This window comes from Phodopus roborovskii, unplaced genomic scaffold, assembly GCF_943737965.1.
Source record: "Phodopus roborovskii unplaced genomic scaffold, PHOROB, whole genome shotgun sequence".
Classification (NCBI taxonomy): domain Eukaryota; kingdom Metazoa; phylum Chordata; class Mammalia; order Rodentia; family Cricetidae; genus Phodopus; species Phodopus roborovskii.
The window spans coordinates 27,916,749-27,935,737 of NW_026126541.1; the positions used below are offsets into that span (position 1 = coordinate 27,916,749).

The 18,989-nt window shown below is 39.0% G+C and overlaps 1 pseudogene; it reads right to left on the reverse strand.

Moving 5' to 3' along the window:
* Window positions 1-1,767: 1,767 nt before the first annotated feature.
* LOC127233578 (uncharacterized) lies at window positions 1,768-1,881 on the reverse strand (annotated as a pseudogene).
* Between the last annotated feature and the right edge of the window lie 17,108 nt (window positions 1,882-18,989).

Consider the following 18,989-nt stretch of genomic DNA (forward strand, 5'->3'; position numbering starts at 1 on the left):
GCTCCTCCTTGTTCGGGTCAGCTGTCTCTGTGGGTTTCTGTAGCCTGGTCTTGTTCTCCCTCTCTGCATCTGGATTCCTAGATGCCCTTCAACTAAAGAATGGATAAAGAAGATGTGGCACATTTGCACAATGGAATACTACTCTGCAGGGAAAAAAAACAATGGAATCTTGAAATTCACAGGCAAATGGATGGAACTTGAAGAAACCATCTTGTAACCCAGTCACATAAAGAGGAACATGGTATGTACTCACTCATATATGGATTTTAGACATAGAGCAAAGGACCACCAGCCTATAATTCATACCGCCAGAGAAACTAGGATACAAGGAGGAACTTAAGAGATTTATACAAGGTCCCTCACAGAAGGGAAAGGAACAAGATCTCCTGAGCATATTGGGAGTGGAGAGGGAGCTAGGAGAAAGAGAAGTAGAAGAGAGGAAACCACATGGGATTAGGAAGATTGAGTCAGAGGAGGAATACACGAGAGACCAAAAAAGTGAGAGAGAAAGACAGATACCATAAAGGAGGGAATCATTATAGGTTTGAAGAGAAAACTGATTCTAATGTCCAGAGATGCACAAGCCTGACCCCAACTAAAAACTTGAGCAACAGTGGAAAGGCTACCATAAATGCCCTTCCCTGATAATGAGATTGATGACTAACTTATCCACCATCATAGAGCCCTCATCTAGTAGCTGATGGAAACTGAAGCAGACACAGCTAAACACTGAGCTGAACTGAAGAATTTTCTATAACAACCATTTCTAGGAAGATAATTAAAGAAGTTCATGCAATGTGATTTGTTGAGTTTCCTTTCGGTTTAATATACAATATCAGATAAATATTACAACTCTAAAGGATTGTAAACATTGAGCATTTTTCAATGTTTTTAAAATTTTGTTTTTTAAACTATGTGTGAGTGCAGGTGTCCACAGAGTCCAGAGACTACATACCCTCCTGTAGTGGGAGTTAGAGGAGGTTGTGAGCCATGTGGTGTAGATGCTGGAATCTGAACTTGGATCCTCTGAAAACAAGTCCTCCTAACCACAGACTCATCTCTACAGTCTCCAGAGCACCAATATTTAATAAGCAGAAGAACACAACTTACTGCCATTGTCAGTTTAGCAGTTGCTACATTAAACATCTCACTACTCAACTTGACGTTTAAAAACCCAAAACCATTTAATGGATGATAGGATTCTTATTTCTTTTTTTTTTATTATTAATACAGTTGAGTCACATTTTCTGCTTTTTTGGTTCATACAACATTCACATTTGTAATAGGCTACATGCAATTTACAAACACTTCTTAAAAGAAAGTTCCAAAGGCTTAGGAAACTATTAAAACTAGTTATATAGCTACATATTGTGAACTCAATATATAAGAAGTATTGTATGCCACAAGAAAAACCTGCGAGTTAGCCAAAAGTCACAGAACAATATTAGTGAGAACTATTAAGTTAATTAAAACTCATCAATAGTCTCATTTTATTATTTATTCACAACAATTTTATTTAGCTCCTTGCTTTATACATAATGAAGATTATAGAAAATAAAAACCAAATATGCAATGGTGTCCAAACCACAGTCTGTTTCTTACATTTGGTTTCACTTGTACCTGCACATCTTAATCGTTTGAATTACAAGAAATTCTCCATTAAAGAATTCACAAGAGAAAAACACCAAAACACCTGTTATTTTTCATGAATGTAAGATTTTGTGTAAAACATATGTTTTATTTTAAATTGATTTATGAAATGTAAATATGGGATATTTACGATTTTATATTGGATAATTTAGAAATCATGACATAGGAAGGATTTTAAACTGACAAGAGCAGATATTGCATTTGATCTTAGCCAAAAGGCTGAGAAATGACGGGAAGGATTTTAAAGTAATGGATTGAGGCAGTAAAACACATTAGTAGCTTTTATATTAAAAAATAATCCATCCATTGCTAATGTATATCTCACTAGTTCATAAGTAGATTATATTATAAAGTTAATAATTTTAAAGCTGCTATATGACAAAGTTGAAAACCCACCCACAAACTTGATATTAGAACTACAATTAATAAACAATAGATTCTTATTAACCATGTAACACTTAGTTCATGAACTTCTCAGTTATTTGATGCAGTGACTCAGAAAATATTGAAAATTTACTTCAAGTAGATTGTTAAATAAAAGAACAATCTTCTGTATGATGGAATTTGTGTGACAGCATATATATGTGTGTGTGTGAGAGAGAGAGAGAGAGAAAGAGAGAGAGAGAGAGGGGATGATAATACTTCAAAATAGTAATCCTTTAGTTTTTTTTATGCTTCTCTTCCTCTTCTTTGAGCATCAATAACACACTCTGCTCATAGCAAGGAAGAAATACATATTCAAAGAAACTGTAAGTCTAAGTTCAAGGCAGAAAAGCCTGAGTTCATATTCTCACAAAGATAATTGTTATAAATTAGCTTATAGTTCCAGAGGGACAGAGTCCATAATGGTGAGAAGGAGTGACTCCAGGCAGATGACAAGAATGGGAAGCTGGCTGGTTACATTCTCTTCCACATCGTGAAAGCAGAGTGAGTGGGAAGAGAAGTAAAGTATAAAACCCTAAAGCCCCACCCCGACTCCCAATGACACACTTCTCCCAGCAAGGTTCCACCTGCTAAAGATTTCACAAACTATTCAACCAGCACCGCCATCTGGGGATCAGGTGTTCAAATACAGGAGCCCATGTGGGACCTTTCATATTTAAACCACCAAATGAAGAAAGATACCTAACTGGAATTTTAGAAATGAAAAGCTTAATAAGCCAAAAAAATAAAACCTTGATAGAAAGACTCACTGATGAAATAGATCAAGTAGAAGACAGACCATCAGCGATTGAGACAAGACAGACAAATTAGAACATTCAGGTATCAACAGACAAAATAATAAGACAATATGAACAGAACAGGACACTTCCATGGAGACAATTAGAAGACAAAATTTATGAATGATGGGATAGAAAAGAATGTCAGAATAAAGATGCACGTAGTATATTCAATAAAGAAATAGCAGAAAATTTCAAAATCTAAAGAAAACTATAACTACCTATATTCAAAATGTATTCAAAACATCAACTGACAAGACCATAAAAGGGCCTCCCATATCATAATTTAGTTAAAACTCTAAACACAGAGGACAAAGAAATTTTCTTGAAAGCTGCAAGATAGAAGCACGAACTCACATATAAAAGCACACCTATCCTCATTAGGGTAATTTCACAGCAGAAACTAAAGCCAGGGAAGAATGGAAAGATGGATTCTGATCTCTGAAAGACAATAGCTGCCAACACTGATTACTGTATCAAGTAAAACTGTCATAATTGAAAAGGAAACAAAAACTTACCACAGTAAAACAAAATAAAGAAAATCATGACTAAGTCAGTACCACAGTATATACTTGAAATTGAAATATGGTAGTTTGAATGAGACTGGCCCCCATAGACTTATATATTTGAATGCTAAGGCATCAAGGAGTAGAACTATTTGAGAATCATTAGGAGGATTAGGTGTGGCTTTGTTGGAATAGATGTGGTCTTGATAGAGGAGGAGTGACACTGGGAATAGGTTTTAAGGCTTCAAAAGCCCTATACCAGGCTCAGTCTCTCTCTTTTCTCTGTCTCTGTCCATCTCTGCCTCTCTCTGTCCTTGTCTGTATCTGTCCCTGTCTCTGTTTCGCTCTCTGCTGCCTGCAGGGCTGGATGTAAAGCTCTCAGCTGCTGCTCTAGCTCTATGCCTGTCTACTTCCTGACATGATGAGCATGGACTAACCGTCTAAAACTGTAAGCAAGCCTCCAGCAAATGCTTTCTTTTACGAGTTCTTGGTCACGGTGTCTCTTCATAGAAATGGAAGAGTGACGGAGATGGGAAACAACAGTAACAATACAAAGAACCAATAAAACAAAGAGTTGGTCTTTTGAAACGATAAATAAGATTGACAAATCCTTAACCAAACTAACCAAAAGAAAGAGAAACCCCTAATTAACAAAATTGGAATTGAAAATAGAGACATTACAGAAGACACTAATGAAATTCAGAAGATCATTAGCACATACTTTAAGACATATATTCTAATAATTTGGAAAACCAAAAAATATGGATTAATTTCTAGATTCATATGATGTAACACAATTATGCCAAGATTAGTTAAACTAGTTCAATATCAATAACTATGAATAATATTTGAAAGAGTGTAGGAGGTTACAGCTGAAGAGCCGGAAGTTTGGGGCTGGAGATCTCACTGGCTTAGCAGTTAAGAGCAATTGCTGCAGTCACAGAGGATTCCAGGTCGTTCACAGCACTCATGGGATGCTTCACAAATATCATTAACTCCAGTCCCAGCAAATCCCAAACTTCTGATATCCTCTGGCACCATGCACGAACATGGTATAACATACATGTTGACAAAATACACGCATAAAATTAATTAAATCTAAAATTTTAATTTAAACTTTTTGTTTAAATTTTAGAGCCATGGAGTAGGGGACTCCATTTTGATTCCTGCAAACCATTAGATGACAGTGATGGCTCAAGACAGCTCTATTGTCCAACTCAAATGCTCTATTGTCCAACTCAAATGGTTAATCAAGGAAATGCAGAGTAGGGGAACTGTACCACCTCTGTTCAAATGTACAGGATGCTTTTAAGTTGGGCATCACTCTTAGCGGTACTCTTCTGACACTAGAGAAAGAAAATGGTAAAATGCTATGTATTATCTCAGCTTATGCTTTTTAAATAACTTCACAGTTTGTCACTGTGATTTATACTATCTTTTCATAAGGACATAATGTTTCTACCAGGTAGAAACCAGAGTGGGGGGGGTTGCGGGTGTGTGTGGGTGTGTTTGCTTATATGACTCGATTCTTTTTCTAGAGAGACCATTCACAACAGTGCAACTCAAGGTTAAATTGAAAAAGTTGAACTTTAGAAATAATTGTGACATCGGGCTGTAGTGAGATGATATTTAGCTAGGATTTCTGAGTACTGTTTTTGCCTAACGTCTGACCCCATGAACTTCCTAAGCCAGGAGACACAAAGAAAAGCACAGAGGAAAACTGCACCCCCTCCCTTCTCTGTGGCTACTCAGCGGCTAATCACCCTCAGTCTGGAGTGCACTGGACCTTCCCCAATTACATGAGCTCAAGAATTATATAAAGCTTTGCTTTCATTAAATCCCCTATTGTTGCCAATAGTTGTTTGCAAGATGAAAGACATGAATTTGTCTAAAAACCTTAATTCCCCTAGGCCTAAATGAGCTGACCAGTTCAACATACCTGTGCTATACTCAGAGACCATGACTTTTCCCTAGGGAGGTTGAGGAAAAGGTAAAGATGAGATCCAAGAAAGTAAATTACATCCATGCACAGGGACTTTTAATACAGAAGGGCCAGGAAACTAGCAAATAGGGTCTAATTACAGCTCTGGGTGCTGGTGCCATCAACATACCAACTCTGTGTGTCAGGCAGTAGACTGGAGGGAGTGAGGAAAGAAATATTCTCCCTCCCGACTTATTTAGTATAACAATATTAACTTTTACCTTTATCTTTGCTGGCCTACTTAATATTGGAGTAATCGGCCAAGTTGAGCCCTTGATGTTGCTGGGAAACTGGAAGACCAAGGAGGTAAATTTATTTGATTCAATTTTAATTACTATAAATTTAAACCTTGAAGCAGTGTGAAATTTTTCATCTGTTATAGTTTTATTGTTTTAGCAGTATTACATTTCACTGCAGTCATGTAGTGCATATGATTGGTTCACACTAAGACAGACATTTTAAAACACCATCAGCCTTCTTAGGGAATTGACAGTGCATTAATGCATTTGGGTCGCTTTTTCTACATTTAAATTTTACAGACACCACAAGTTTTAGTGATGCACGTACAAGGTATATTGTTACTTTAAATGAAATTGTTTGGATAATATTATGAAATTATTTTAGAGTTAAAGCAAACATGTTCAATTTTTGATTTTTTTTCACCATCTTTACTTGCAAGTCTCCATTGCAAAGAGTCATTAGTCTTGTTTGAAGCCTCTGGTTTATGCTACACTATCAATGCTGGACCCTCACAAAGACTCCTCTTGTATATCCTGTTGTAGCTCCATGTCCTGGAGATCCTGCAGCCTTGGGTGTGCAGGACCTGCCCTTCACATGCTCCTGCAGATCACAGATAGGGAGGATGTTGGAGTGGGTCAACTCATAACTCTGGTTCTGGGCCTGGGTAGTTGCAGGGTTGGTCAGTCCACCAGCAATCCCCACCAGAGTGAGCTCTCTGGTGTTCACCCCTTGCAGCTATGAGCAAGTGATGAGGCCAGTTCTCCTACTTCCATGCCCTCTGTGTCCATCAGGGTCAGCTCTACAGTGTTGCCCAGGCAAGGTGCAGGAGTAACTCTCCTGAGTGCAACAGCTGGTGAGGGACCACTGCTCTTATGGCCTCTGGGCCAGCTCTCCCAGCCATCACAGGTGGCAAGGGATCACATCTCTCCCCAACCCACACCAGCACATAGCAGATGAGGGGCCTGGCTGGATCTCTCAGGTTCACATTCTCAGCAATAGGGTCAGCTTTGCTGTGATGCCCAGGCAAGTTGAAGGGTCCACTTTCCCAAGTGCAGCAGCTGGTAAGAGGGAGAGTCAGCTCCCTTACCCACCTCAGGTGGCAGAGGGAAGGGGGGAGGGATCTTTCCCACACTCTCTTCATCACAGGCTAGCTGGGAGGGTGCCCAGCTATCCTGCTTTCACAAACTCAACTCACCAGTACCCAATAAACAGGCCCTGAACTTTACCTGGGCAGCACAGTAGAGTTGGCTGATCTACACAAAGGAAGTTAAGATCCTTTAGATGATCAAATAGAAAATAATTGCCATGTGTATCCTAAATTTAATACATTTTTTTCAGTAGTTCATAGATTAACAAATTTAGTCATGTGAAATTGAGTCACACGTCTAAAAATACTTGACTACTTTCAGTAGCATCTGAGTTTGGACTTGATGAGCTACAAAATGACTTAGGTTCTTGCCCAAAACAACAGAATCAGTTTTCAAAAGATAATTATTACAAAATTTAAGTTACACAACTCACAGTATACTTATAGAAAACAGTGATAAAGCAGGGTGTCTTAGGATTTCTATTGCTGTGAAGAGACCGCAGCAACTCTTATAAAGGAAAACATTTAATTGGGGTGACAGCTTACAGTTTCAGAGGTTCAGTCAGTTGTCATCATGGTAGGGAGGAAGGCAGTATTCAGGCCCACTTGGTGCTGGCTGTCTCTTGATCAGAAGGCAACAGGAAGTGGACTGTGATCCTGAGCAAAGCTAAAGCAAGAAAGACCTCAAAGCCCGCCCCACAGTGACACATTTCCTTCAACAAGGCCACACCTACTTCAACAAGGCCACACCTCCCAATAGCTTATGGGGACCAAATACATTCAAACTACCACATAGGGCTATAGTCAGTAATAGAATGCTTGCCTAGAACAGCACTGATTAAGAATCCCTTGAAAGAATTTCATCAAACTAATAATTTTTGGAGTCACTCTTGAGCTAATACTCTCAAAACACTTGGTTTTAGACAGAAGCTTTACAATTAAAAGAAAATGTGCCATAAATATTTCTTTCTTGGATATTGCCTCCATTTCTCACACTCCTTTAGTATCAGTTAAATGACAAACATTTGTGTATATAGCATCCAAGCATCCATATTAATCTCAAAACACACAATTCCCTTGAGTCTCTGAGTGTTAGTCAAATGAGTAGCTTCTTTATGACTGTCTGTCTAAGAGCCTTAAACCTGAAATCCCTCTAGATAAGATTTCCAAAGAAGAGGAATTCTAGAGCACAAATTTAAAAACTGGCCAAATAGAATATACATACATACATATATACATACATACATACATACATACATACATGGCAAGAACCAACATAGGAAATGCTTATGAAGATTAGCATGCAGAAAAAGACAAAAGTTAGTGGAATTGGAACACTCTGTAAAGCTGGAATGTTACACAACAAATTAAATTTGAAATTGTTCTAAGGATATGTACATGTGGAACCAATAGAAACCCTGCTAGAAAGCATATCTGTTCAATCTTGAATAGACATGGAAATTTTGTGAATTACTTTATATTAGAACTTTAGGCAAGAGAATTCCTTCTGTTACAAGTCAAATGTCCACTTTGCTTTTCCACAAAAATAGTAAAAAATTAATATTTTGTAATAGTTTTCATGTAAATGTTTAAATTACATTTTGATATTTAGAGCAATCACTCCACTTTTTCATTTGTGATCAGAAGCTCATAAGTCTAATATAATATCTCTGGCCTTTTCTCTAGAGACCGAAGACATAATCTTGTGAAAAACCTACCTTTCTAAATATCATCATTCAATTTTCTTTTCATAGAATATGTATAATTGGAATGGAGAGACTATTCAATAAGTAAAGTGCTTGCAATGAAACCATGAGAACCTGTGTTCACCCCCACATTTACAATCCTTGTGCTCCTGTGAAAAAATGGGAGGTGGAGACCAGAGAACCCCTAGACCAGCTAGCCTGACACACACAGAAACAGACAAGGAGATGTCGCCTCAAACAAGGTGGTAGACAAGCACTGACCAAAGCAAAGATGACCCTCTGACTGCCACAAGTATACCACAGCATATGCATGTCCATCCGTACAATCAGAGAGAGACAGAGATCATACACAGATTTTACATATGTATTAAGTTTGTATGTATACATATATAATTTTTCCATATATATGTGGAAGTTCCCTTGTGAAACTGTTGAAAAGATTAAATGAGACAGTATGCCTGATACAGATACAGCTGTGCAGATGCAACTAAAGCACCTTCAACTTGGGCAAAATCAGCTCAATTCCCATGTAAAAGAGGGAGAGATTAACAATCCTATTGGTGCCTCTTTCTCACTTGATAACCCTCCCACAATGGTACCATTAGGGAATATAATTACAGCATTTGAACACAGCTCTTTTCCCAGCCTGCTACTTTAGGAAGAAGCTGGCCATTAAACAAAGTCATAGAGATTTCAGACAGTTCACAGAGGGAAGTAGACTTTAAGAGTTTCCAACACAATTCATTATGAATTAAGTTCATGTTTTAAGTTATCCGATTCACGTGGAAAGACTTCCTCTTCTTCACTGTGCCTTCCAAGTGACAGCCTGTTTCATTTATGCTCACATGGTAACAAAATTTGAAAAAAAAATGTTTTAAAAATTGAAGTTTTGCCTAGCAGTGGTGGTGCATGTCTTTAATCCCAGCACTTGGGAGGCAGACGCAGGTAGATCTCTATGAGGTTGAGGCCAGCCTGGTCAACAAAGCGAGTTCCAGAAAAGCTAGGACTGCTACATAGAGAAACCCTGTCTCAAAAAATAATAATAATAAAGTGTTAAGTTTAGTGTCTTACAAGTCTTGGCTAATTTTACTGTTTCAAAAATACAGTACTAGTTGTATTCCTTATTCAAAAACCCTCAATGATAGCCCAGTGCTTTTTGAACAAAGTACTAAAGACCCCCACAAGTCCATGGACTGACCATCATCCAGGCTTCTCCTTCTCACTCCTATCCAATAGAAGGTTATCATCACAGAGAAACTGGCATGACCACTGTCGTCCAAGTACTTAACTCATTTCAATAGCACTTGACAGTGAAGCACAGCCCCAAACAGCCCCAGCCTGAGTGGATAACTGACAACACCATGCAGTGTGGGCATTATAACCCCAGGGAACCATTAAGAGAGTTCTTTCTAGTTATTAGATGACGTATATCTCCTGATCTACAAGAGTTTGCCCTTTCCCTCTGCATTTTCAGTCTACCCACAAAAAATGAACGATCAACAAATCATTTTGTTCTTTCCACTTAAAATGCTGCTCTAGCTTTTTGTTTTGTTTTGTTTTGTTTTGTTTTGTTTTTTCAAATCCCCATTTGTTGGCAATTCAGAAGTGTCGTTTAATTTAAGGTCAGGAGGCAAATAGTTTTTAATTGCCCTGCAAATATCTACATCCTATGCATCCTGTGATTATGGCAATTACACTTGTCAGTTTCCCACCCCCTGCTGAAGTAACCACAACATTATCAAGAGGAAATCATAAAAAAAAAAAAAAAAACAAAGAGCTTCAGCACACTCATCTGACTGGACTGTAACAGAAGGACAAATGCCATCCTTCAGAAACTCACAGAGCAGGATGAGTCTTTTCCTGCCACTGATGGGCCGCCACTGCAGTGAGACTTAACTATGACCTCGGAAATAACAAGACCATTCTATTACAATGCCACGTCCTGTAAATGCCACAGTTGTGCCTGTAACTGTCCAAAATGTGTGGTCTGCTAAACTCACCCCGGTTCAATAGGAGTTGAGAAGATCACGTTCACAATCACAATAGATTCCATCACTAATGATTCTTGCTTATGAATTGAGTAGAATGGCAGTGATAATGACAATAGTTAATATTGGAGTTCATTAACGAAGGAAACACTCCTGGAATTAATTCTTCCCAGTCGATGATGTCATTTATTGGTTTGTTGGGGGTTTCTATATTTTGTTTGGTTGTTTTATAGCATGTCTGACAGAAACAGAATTGCTTACTCATAAGGAGACAATGCTGGTAATTTGAGCATAAAATTAAACCATATAACTCTGTGCCTAAGATGTCTCCTGGACTTTGCCCTAGTCTCTTGTACTTAGAACAAACTGGACTATGAATCTGGGGACACAAAAAAAGAAAATTTAGAAACAACAACAGCAATGCCAGATTGGTTTAGGAGTGTTGTGTGGTTCTAGCAAAGTCTGTTGTGATCAGTGTTTTTAAGGAACTGTGCATGAAGTCCCCCCAGGAAGCTTTATATCCCTGTCTGTGGGGAACAACGGTGACATCCAGTGCTAATAGACTTGATGAGAAAAGTTCAAATAACACTGAATCATTTCTCAATAAAGGAGCAAGTCTGATGACAAGAGAAGTGTGGTTAAGATACATGTCTTCCCTAATAGCTGCTTAATAGCATAGGTGAGTGATATACACAGATAGAGAGAATAATCAGGTAACACAGCCCAACACAGTACCACACTGGCTTCTGTTTTGTTTCAGCATCACTTCTAAGGAACATTGGCAGGGCACTCGACTCTCAGCACACCCTCACTTTATATCTTTGTCCTGTCTCTTTGGTCTTGCTTCTATGAGATAGTGGTACCCCTTGAACTCTCAGCACTCTGTTAGCTTATCTCTCAGTACCCTCTTATGCTTATCAGTAAAATGGAGTTGGTGATGTCATCCCACTATTTGCACACAAATACCCCAGCCTCAGCATCTTTCATCCTGACAGGAGTTACTGAGAGATGTCACTAAAAAATTAGAGAAGTCCAAACTGCGACTGTGGAAAATTACTGCCTTGTCCTATATTGGGGAAGAATGACTTCTGATGCTACAAAAAATGCAAGCCTTTGTTTGTTTGTCTGTTTTATTTTTAACAGCAAATAACCCCCGTAATGGTTATCATTCTATCATTTACTGGATGTCTGGTACAGGCAGGTATAGCTTACCACTGTTCACATACTGTCTTTAGTTTTAAAACTGCCCACATCAGGCTGGTATTGCCTCTGTTTTATGGGTGAAGAAACTGAACCCTCAAAGAACTCAATAATTCCCTGTGCTCACAAAACTGTTGCATGGCAATTGCAAGATTTAAACCAATCTGTTCTAATACCGTTTTTCCCTTCCTGCAAATAGAGTTCAGAGGGCTAATGTAACCACCTAGCAGAATGGACATGCCCTAAGAGATATTGGGGCCCCTCTTCTTGGCTACCAGACTTTTGGAATGATGAACTTGCTCTAGGAATCTCATGTTAGAAGAAGGAAGAAAGTGAAGTTTGGCGCCAGCCTGAAGAAAAAGTTGTCTAACAGGAGGGCATTTCATGTTGTTCTGACAACTTATCCTGTCACCTTGTAGATGAGGCGGGAGCCACTATGATGGCTGGAGCCACTTCTTAATCAGAAGGTGTGCATTCCTCCTACCTTCTATTTAAGTGTAACCTCATGTCAGGGCCCAAAGATGGACTTGGAATGGGAGTGGGTGACACTATGGCCACACTGAATAATCTCAGTTCTCTGCCTTGCACAATTGCTTGCCTCTTTAATTAGACTTGTAAGGATGGTGGCAAGGTTCAGGTTATGGGGACTTCTGGGGCCCGGTCTGTGAGCCTAACAATGCCAATAACACTAAACCACCTGAATCTAGCATTACTAGACCCTTGGAGACATGAAGCTGGCCCTTACTTACTGGTAAGATGTGTAGTTCTAGAGACAATTTTATATTGTTCAACACATTAGCAGGTGTGCCACAGATGTGCATGGGTTCCCAACTACACTTGACTATCTTTTGACACCAGTGACTGTGTTATTTTCTTGTTCTTTGTCATCAGGTACAGCATAGTTTAGGATATGCATAAAGTATATTTTAAATGGCTAGGTGAATATCATATGGCCCCACCTTCAAATTTAGATCTGTTTTATTTTCTTTAAACTTTATGAAGATTGATGGAATTATATTTTTTACCATGTGTTTTGATGTTTTGCCTGCATATATGTCTGTGTGAGGATGTCAGGTCCCCCTGGAACTGGAGTTACAGACAATTGTGAGTTGCCATACTGGTGCTGGGAATTGAACCCATGAACATCTGGAAGAGGAGCCAGTGTTCTTAACCTCTTAACCACAGAGCCATCTCTCCAGCCTTGGGGGTTGTGTTTTCTAAAAGAAGGAGAAGGAGAAGGAGGAGGAGGAGGAGGAGGAGAAGAAAATCGTGGAATAGTTTCAATTGAATTCTTTACAACCTGGGGCTCTGTGGGAAGCATAGACCAAGTTTTGTAGATTTTTGATTATGTGAACTACCTAATCCAATGACTTGGATGTAGATGATGAATACAAATGGATATTGAAGTCATACCAGATTTCGTTTGCTTATTTTTATGAAATTTAACAAGCAGGGGAAGGATTTTCCTTCTCCAGAAACGGAGAAGGAACTTTACACAGAGTCACCAGGTGCTGTTTTCTCAGATGAACTTGATTTTATGCTCTGAAAGAGTTGGTTTATCTTCTCAAGAAGGGAAGCCTAGATGGTTTCTCCTCAGACTAAAGAAAGTTCCTGGACGCATTCAAAGCACATGTGGGGGAAAGGTTAATATTGACGGAGAGCTGATGTATTGAAGAGCACAGGTCTCAGTCTCATGCCATGAGGAAATGGAGAGAGTTTAATGGAGGCAATCGCTCTCACCCTGAGTGGATCTTGACTCAAAAGATGGAGCAACAGAAGCCACAGTCACACAAAGATTCCACCTAAGCAGTGGCTCCGGGTTTTTGTCTGGAGAACTTGACGGGTCACAGACGTTATTTCCGGAAGAAAATTTTGTTAGAGGAAACTTAAGCAAAATAAAACGAAAAGAAAATCACTGCCCCTGTATATTTGGAGTGAGTCCCAGGAAATGGGGTACCTCTGTTAGCCCAAAAGTTTTTTCCGGCAGAAACTGGTGAGGTATGGGGAAGAAGTTGTCCCAACCATGAGGTGTCTAGATGGCTCTCATTTTCTCTCACATCCTTGGGTATAGTTGTCAGCAGTGGTGCTCCTATGAGAAGGAGAGATAACTAAACCTCTTCTTGGCAAGAACAGAGCTGACGGAACCAAGGATTTTCCCAGCTTTTAGTCAAGAGTGGAATCTGCCAGCTTTCCAGGTCCCTGCCCTAAGACTGTGTGTGCCGTTTCTCTCTCTTGTGTCTGTTGGCATGATGGCTGGGTGAGCAAGAATCCATCTTTTCCTTCCTAAGTAGATGTTTGCCAGGCAAATACACGTAATTTAGGACAAGGAAAACATTTTGTTCTGCTATGAAGTCAGGAAACATGTTTGTTTTGCTGAAAACTGGGCCGAAAGATCAAGAGCAGCATGCATAATCAATAAAAATTCTTACAGTAATTAATAAGTGAATGAATAGATAGGTAGTTTTTTTTTTAAGGATTTTAGCTGAGGGAGTCCAAGGTGGAGTCCAGAAGAGTTAATTCCACCTGTTAACTAACACGTGTCACTATTTAAATTTCAATAAAATTAGAAATTTCCTTCCTCATTAGCTAAGCTTCAAGTGTGTCATAGTCACATCTATCTTATGGCTATCCTAAATCAAACATAAATTAAAATTGTATCTAGCAATATTGGAATGTTATTTTGGACAGCTTTGTTCTAGTGCATAAGATTTAAGGGAAGGAAAGACAAGAATATTTTTAGAGTTTCCTCCCTATTACAGTATCCAGCTTAGCTCAGTAGTAAGAAAACGTTCAGGGCCCTGGAGTTAAAAGGAAATTCTAGAATAAACAGTATGTATTTGGCTGGAGAACATCATCTTTTATGTTTCATAACAGCAATAACTCAAACAAATCCTATGTTCCAAGAATGCTGCAGGTGGGGGATGAGGAGATCCCCCAGAATTGCCCTGGCAGTCTAGTCTCTCGTCAATGGTGTTCTTGTGTTTCTTTTGGAGGACTCTTAGGATTCAGAGCAAATTTTTACATCAAAAACAAGGTGAGGTGTGGAAGAAGGAACTTTTGATATCAAAAGTTGAAGGGAGCAGATATAGTATACAAAACATCAAATTAAAATGTTTTCCCATTCTGAGAATGACAGACATAAAATACACCTTTTTTCCCTGAAGACCCCTGTTTAATAACTGCAATGTATCACAAACTGGTTTCCATGTCATTTCCCTAAATAATCTTCTACAATTTCTTAATGAGGCTATTTTAAATTATCAAAGTATAAACCACATCTAGCTTTTAAACATTTCATTAATTTCAAGTTTTGAATGGCATTTTTATCACAATTAACATACTTACACAAAAATCCACATGTAACCTCCAATTATTATGAAGATGGAGATTCTGCATGGAGTTATCAGCAACTTTTAAGCCTTTTCCAAGCATGTTTCCAGAATTGTCCTCTGCACTCACGTTTGAAGCTGAGTCTGTCTACTGAGTTCTACTAGAAGCAATGCTTTTTCACAAAAGTACTGACCATTAGGCTTTGAGTTCAGTTCCAGTGGCTCAGATATTAGTCCATATGCATGAGAGTTTTATCATGAAAACTCAAATAATGCACTTTAATCTTTAAGCTTCTTGAGTCTAAGTTCCCCAAAAATGATTAGAGGAACAATAACATTGCCTTTATTGTTTGTTTTGGTATACCGTCTACAACAAATGTTAGAAAGTGGTAGATATAGAGAGATCAAAATGGAATATACTTACAATTTCATGTTGGTGGGAGGGACAGAGCATTTTACAAACAGAAGTTTCTTGGTCCCAACAACACAGACAATATGTTTAGCTAGCATCATCTTTGAGTGTCAAATTTATTTTCTACTCCAGAAACCCCAGAGCAAAATAACATATAAGTTAGACACAGAAAGAAAACTAGCATGGGTCACTATTATTTTTAAAGCCCCATTTATATAATGCACATCTCTAATTAATTTACTGGTTTAATATTGTGTTTTAGGTTAGCATAACATACTTTCGCTATAACAATACTGGAATTGTTCAAGCCATGTTTGCTGAGTCCTTAGCTTACCCTTCACCACAGTGTAATCCCCTTCCCTGATGACACCCGCTACAATGACTTAGTGTCCCTTTATCCTGAGGCCCCAGAAGAGAAATGCTTTTGCTTTTTTATTTGTTTTGGGTTTTTTCCCAGCTCACATTTTAGACAGACATAGAAGAAGAAAGTCTGTGAGTCATAAGATAGGCAAGTGCAAAAACTCAAGTATCTATCTTCTCTGTGGTTACTGTGTTTGACCCCAAGTAACTCACCTGTAAAATTAGGACAAACCTTGACAATGCTTTGTAATTTTAACTGTTGTAATAGTGTCTATCCCCAAGAAAATATAAAATATCCATTAATTAAATCAGAAGAGGCCTCTTGAAGCCTACTTTTTATCTATGAATAGTGTGTAGTGATGATTTTCTTTCCCCTGTTCATACAATTATGTTTCGTTGCTTTTGTTTCTTTATAATGGGCTTCACATCACAATATAAATTTGCAGTATCTATCTCTTGTCTTAGATCAAACATTTAAGGCTAGTTTCCCAGGACCACCTGTTTTTGAGACTAAATGATGGAAGATATCCGTCATGTTAAAGATGAGAAATACAGTTGCAGCACTTAACTTTGAACCACAAACAGTAATAATAATTTACTCCAAATCTCCTTCAGTATACACACACAGACACACAGACACACAGACACACAGACACACAGACACACACACACACACACACACACACACACACACACACACACTGTTATTTTCAGATTCCATTCATGGTTGAAAAGATTAAGCCATCCTCCCAAAGCCTTATGAGCAGAGGCAGCAGCAGCTAGCTGGGCTCCTTGAAGCTCTCTGTTGCCAACATCTCCCTTCCCACTGTGGTCAGTGCAGGGGCAGACCAAAAACTCGACTTGCACTATGCTGCTTCTGCTCTGAAAGCCACTCTTGCTGGGTGCTTGATTTCACGTAGCTCTATCAATAGTTCTATTTGCTTGTATTTTGATCTCACATGTGAGATCAGAGGGTAAGATTATAGTTCCCCTGATTGCAAAGCTCCCACAGGATGGAAGAGAACACATTACACAGATCTCTTGTCAAGCCTATCAAGTCAAGTCTATCATGCTGTCTTACCTGGCACTGGCCTGGGTTCATATAGGTTTCTTTAATGACTGTTTCCACTGACTGTATGTTAGTGTATGTGTGTGTCTGGATTTCAGGGATATGTAGAGAGAGATCATAGTTGAAATGTTACCAAAAAAAAAAAAAAGAAAGAAAGAAAGGAAGGAAGAAAGAAAGAAAAAACAGCAAGGCATGTTTACAGGGGCTACTGTGTTCTGCTTCTTCCATTTACAAGAGCAAAATCCAAAACACAAAGAGTCCAACTAGAGGAGAGCCTTATTCTCTATTACAGTGAGGAGTGTGGTGCTGAAAGCCTAGGGATCCAGCACATTGTTTTCTTGGAGCATTAGCATGCATCCTTCCCTGCATGGAATGCTTGTGAAGCTCTGTCAGTCTCATTTAAAAATGCTTCTGAGGAGGGCTCCAAGCTGTCTGCTCTGAAATGGAAGCTTACTGTTCCTATTTGTAAACTGTCAGCATGAGGCAGGAACTAACCATCAGTAAGATTTGCTCCTCCGAAAATGTGAAGTGATTGGAAGCCTACAAACATTTAGCAGTCTAACTCCTTTCATTCCTTCCAATTCTTTCCCTCTTTTGTGCCTCTTATGAAGAGAGCGTAGCATCCTCTTGGGGCTATTCCTCCTTTATGTGATTGACTTTTTATTCTCAGATGACATATTTAACTGCTGTGTTTGCAGAATCAGCTCTTGAATGCAGGTTCGAATAAAACCAAATAGCACTGGGGGGAAAAAGTGTTTCCCCCTGCTCTTAGAAGTTGTCACGGTATTTGAAATGAATACCTTCTGGGGTTTCCTCACATTTCAATACACAAAGGCACCAAAGATGAACTCAATGCAATATTAAACAAGGATCAGATATAATGATTTGGTATCTCCACTTCATGTGTGGTCTCCTCAGTATTTACAAATGCGGGATGGCTTTCCTAGTCACTCATGTTGCAGTCTCCTAGAAGCACTCATTTAAAGACACTGTGCCCACAGAGTAGGGAGCAAACACTAAGCAATGTACTTTAGAAGAGAGAGAAAAACCTCTAGGAAGCTCAATCTTGGTAATTACAGGGCCACACTGAAGCTTGGATCCACAGGCTTCTCTTGACTCACTCCAAATGTTTACTTGCCAAATATGTGTGTCGGTGAAAATCCACATTTAGGAAGTATGGTCTTAGAGTTGCTCAAACCTCACAGTCCCCTTCTAGTCCACAACCAAATGCAGAGCTAACTCCATTGGAGCATGGCTCAGGGACAGAGCTGAGAAACTGGGTGAGCAGCACAGGAAAATCGACTGAGTTGTGTTTGCATTGCAAGAAGTTTTAGCAACAGCCCTCCAGCAAGAGACACATTTCAATGTAATGTCAGCTTGCTATGACTATACTGTTTTCCAGAATAAAAGATGCATAATTACCTATTGTCCATGCATTTGTTACAGATCTCCCATTGCCTTTCTAACCTTTCGTTGCTGTCTCACCAATCACCTGCAAGTCCAATCTAAAATTGATAGTATTTCAGCGTGCGTTTGTAGAAGATACAAATACTGACTTCTTTCAGATGCAAAACTCAGCAAATACAGTACAGGTATTTGCTAAATAAATGAATTAATTGAAACATGGATAGAAATCAATGAGATAGCTCAGTGGGTAAAAGTACTTTGGGCTCAGCTTGAGGAGTTGAATACGGATGATATTCAGTTTATTTATTTAATATATGGTTTATATGTGTTACTGGAGCTGTGGGTCAAAGCCTTGGTCCCAATGATACTAACAAAATAGATTTATTCCTCAAGATGCCAGTTAAAGAAACAGGGAATTGTGGAAAGCAGAGAAAGGAAATTATTTCAACGTGGTCACATTTGAGAAAGAACAAAATGAGATCTAATGGCTCTCCAAGTCTACTGTTGGGATCCTGACATGAAACCGCAGTTTAAATAGAGGGCAAGTGATCTGTAGAATCAAAAAGCCCTGAGCTCACCTCTTACTGACTCATCGTTTTCTTGGTCCCTTGCTCCTGTCTGTCCTGCAAATTGTCAGCACTGTGAGAAATTGCTTCCAGAGAAAAGACTTTGCCCTCTGTGACTGGCATCAGGGTTCCAATCTGTCTCTCCTTGCTGCCTGCATGAGAGCTCTGGGAAATTTCCAATTCCTGGGGGTCTATTGTCTCAGTAGCCTGACCACCAAAGGGAGGGGCCCGGGTGTCTTTCTTTAGTCTGCATTCACTCCTGTCAGGA